This window comes from Pithys albifrons, chromosome Z (assembly GCF_047495875.1).
Source record: "Pithys albifrons albifrons isolate INPA30051 chromosome Z, PitAlb_v1, whole genome shotgun sequence".
Classification (NCBI taxonomy): Eukaryota; Metazoa; Chordata; class Aves; order Passeriformes; family Thamnophilidae; genus Pithys; species Pithys albifrons.
In genome coordinates, this window is record NC_092497.1 from 29,082,577 (window position 1) to 29,086,509 (window position 3,933).

Here is a 3,933-nt window from a genome sequence, read left to right on the forward strand (position 1 = left end):
CAGAGTAAAAAGTCTATATCCACTATGATTTTACCTCTTAAAAAGACAGACTACTGCAAAACCAGTTTTAACAAATACCTAAGTGAGAGTGATAAGCATTTATATTTGCCTTTCCAGCAACTCTTGTCTCACCATAATTAGGATATGTTTATTCTTCCAAATCTTTCATTCCCTTTTCAAAAATTAAAAAAAAAAGATTGTCTATCTGATTGATAGTCAGTGTTTTCCTCACACTCAAGCTTTCATTTGTTGAGAACAGCAAGACAGTTTTCAGACATTGCTGACTATGCAACATGTGAAATTAACTAGAATAAGAACCTATGAAGAAAGAATCGGTGACATTGATTAGCATTTCATTTTATTAAGTAAGGGGGAAGGACAGGTGTGAGGAATTAGGGTGACATTATGACTTGCTATGAGAACATGGCACTGCAAAATATTTGTAAAAGAGTAAGGTATTTTATTCTTAGTTTGCTTCAACATAACCCATTAGATGGCTAGCAATAACTATCACATGGCAATTCTGTAGTGCCCTGAGCCAGATTATTGACATTGACTGGTGAATTTAGATCAAATATTGCTCATGGTAGAGAATCATCATGTATGATGACAAATGATAGTTACTTCTCCTTTGCAGAGGGTTATCAAAAATATAAGCCAGCTTTAGACTTGCAGGGAAAATTATTAAATGATGCTGTGTTTTCTTTATGCAGTCTAGGCACAGAACTACTATTGCATTTTGGGGGAACCCAACATGTACTGAAAACTCAGATAACATGTATACTAATTGTAATCTGTTTTTTATTCTTTTTCTAATAACTTTGATATTGGTGATGGTGTCAATGGGGAAAATATAATTTCTCAACAAAATCAAATGTTATCAGTTGAACAAATATTCTTCCATGATTTATACCTTTAATAAGAAAATATGGCTTCTGTATCCATAACTAGATTTGAGAGCTATATGGCACTAGCAAAACTATACTGTGTAACTTTCTGGGAGGAGTTAAAAAAAAATTCTTGAAGCCTGAGAATATCATTTAACAAAGCCCAGACATGAATCACAGTATTAAAAATCATTAGCATCCTTGATCCAAGTAAAACAAAAACTGAACTGATTCAGGTGCTGTACAAATAAAAACCTTTCTAGCTCTACTTAGGACAGAATCTAAGTGACAGAGAGAAAAAGAAGTCTTAGCTTATGCCAGCAAGATAAAAGTATAGCACTGTTAGAAAAAGATCTACATGGTACATCAAAAGGCTGCAAGGGATATTTAACTACTCCATTTTAATAATTTATTATACATTGCCAGGAAATTACTGCATTTTTTTCTTGGCTGAATGATGAAAAAAGATAACACAGCATTTCCTCTGCTTCTTACAGAAAACTTTTAAAAAACCCTCTTGAATCAACTCTGCTGGCCATTGATGATACAATATTAAGATGCCATACTTGCTAAAGCAACCTGACAGGGAATCCATTGAGATGACAAACAGAGCAGACACTACACTGAAAATAAATACATCTTGTCCCCCTGCAATGAAAATAGGTGAATAAGCTGTGAATAGGACATGAACATCTCAACATCTAGGGGTGTTCAGCTCCTAGTCCTGCTGAGGTGCCAATCAAGGCTTGGAAAAGTTTTCTTCAGCCACAGCCCATTGCATTTGCAAACTCAAGCTCTGCATAAGAAGAAAAGGGAAGAGGAGATTCACAGACAATCTTGCAGCCATCCTCAACTCATAATTCAAACAGTCTTGAAGGCTTCCCATCATTCCTACAGTGTGAAGAAGAGGGCTGGTATAGTTACAGGTCATGTCTTCCCTCTAACAAAACAAGTGGAAGCAAAGAACAAATACCTCTTCTCACTGGGCCTCTTGAATTTCCTTCCATATGTGTCACATGAATTCTGATTTTTGCTGCAAGACATGAAAAAACATAGAAAATTCAACCCTAATATTTAAATCAACAGGCAAAGGATAAAAAAAATATTATAAATTAGCCTGCAGCAGCTCTTCTCTGAGATGCTTAACTTCCAAAGTCCATTGTCTAACTATAGAAAATTTGGTGAAAAGCAAGTCAAGATTAATCAGTCTCATTTAGCAGAATTATAAATATTTCCTACATTCATAGCAGGATAGCAGTTGGCCATATTGTCAAAAAGATCCTTGTAAATGGAAATGTTATAAATAAATAGACATGCCTTTTGGTTGATTTACTTCTTACTTAGAAAAAGGGCATGATTTTTTCATCAGGAAAAAGAAAATTCAATAATGTTTCTAGGCATTGATTTGAAAGAATAAATTCCAAATAGAAGCAGACAAAAAACCAAAACCAACCAACCAAACAAACAAAAACAATACCCCCAGCAAAACCAAAAAAATCCTCACAAAAACTCCACCAAACAAACAAACAAAACAAAAACCAGCAACAAACCAGATTATCTATTTCACCATGAGATCAATTAATGAATATTGGGGTTTAGATTTTAACTGATTATTTTCAATGATTACACTGTTTAGATTCGTGATTGAAGGTCCCATGCAGCAGAGTCATCTCTGTTTTGTGGAGGGGGGAACTAGTGCAAAACATCTATAATGAGCCTTGGCTAAATCTCAGTTCTGTGCCCAGAACAATCCAAACTCAACAAACTTTCTGTTGTCCTCTTAGCTGTTCTGAAAGCATGAGGATAGAGGCAGAAGAACGACAACGGAATGGAGTTTGAGGGATTTTTCTCTAGGTTCCCTTACATATCATGGTGCCACTTTTCAAGTAACATTTCTTCTACAGCATAGGCATAGCCAGAGAGACCTTACAACAGCAGTACAGTGCCAGGAAAAGGTAGACATATGGGCTTACCCAAGGTTCAATTACCTCTGCAAGACATTGTATTATTATTCCATATGTTCAGACCCCGATATGTTTGAGTTTTTTTCCCTGACAGAGTTTCACCTTCACATCTGTCAGGAACAGAGAAAGAAAGTGTTATTGGTTCAGCTAGGTGGGCCTAGATTTGAGCTCTGGAGTTTGGACTGGGCCAAAGCTGTCAGCTGACTTGAGCTGGGCTGAGCTGACAGCTGACCTCTTGTAGCCAGTAATTTTGTATTCCATACCACATTATGACATCATCTCCAGGAAAGTAAAATGTGTTGTTCTGGGTCTCTCCTTTCTGCCTGAGTTTGTCTCCCTGGGGAATAAGGTTTTTCTTAAGTAATGTGTGGTTAGGACAGTAGAATTTGTGTGTTCGTTAAGAAGTTGAGGTGGGGAACTTGTTGTTCCAGACTTGTGTGAGTGTATATTTGTACTCTCTTCTAATTGTCTCTTTCTTTCTGTGAAAATATATGTAGTTTTAGTATAAATGCGGTTTGAAGTGTTTTTTTTTCTTTCCCCTCTCTTTTCCTCCCTTTCCCTGGTGTTAGGAGGAAGGCTTTTCTCTCTGTGCTTGGGGGGGGTTGGCAGTTGCTTATCTCAAACTAAGACAAATCTAAAGGTCCCTGGTTCGATCCCAGGTTTCGGCACCAAAAGAATGTTATAGTTTGAGCTGGCAAAATGACAACTGCCTGGTACCCAGTCAAAAAGTCCACTCCAAGAGCAGGAGAGTGAGGGAAAACAGCAGAAATGAGGCTTTAGACACAGTGAGGTTTTAATATTTATACAGAGAAGGGGAGCGCTTAACACAGAATACGAAATAGCACATAGTGACAGAAAACAAAAACAGGCTCACTGAGGTCGCCCCAGCTAACAGGTGAAACTCCAAACCAACCAAACCCCCTCCCCAAAGGAAACCTCCCAGCAAGAGGGAAAGAGGAATTAACAGGAATGTGCTCACGTCCCCGGGTAAACAGACGTGCCGACCGGCAGCAGGGCCTGTGTCTTGGTTTGAGATAAGCAACTGCCAACCCCCCCCAAGCACAGAGAGAAAAGCCTCCCTC

General features: G+C 38.0%; 1 long non-coding RNA gene across 1 annotated transcript; it reads right to left on the reverse strand.

Annotated features, from left to right (window-relative positions):
* Positions 1-439: 439 nt before the first annotated feature.
* Positions 440-3,167, reverse strand: LOC139684742 (uncharacterized). The gene is made up of 4 exons (XR_011699964.1): positions 3,115-3,167; positions 2,876-2,961; positions 1,861-1,920; positions 440-1,778 (listed from the first exon to the last, which is right to left on the reverse strand). It is a non-coding gene; the product is annotated as an uncharacterized lncRNA (long non-coding RNA).
* Positions 3,168-3,933: the final 766 nt, after the last annotated feature.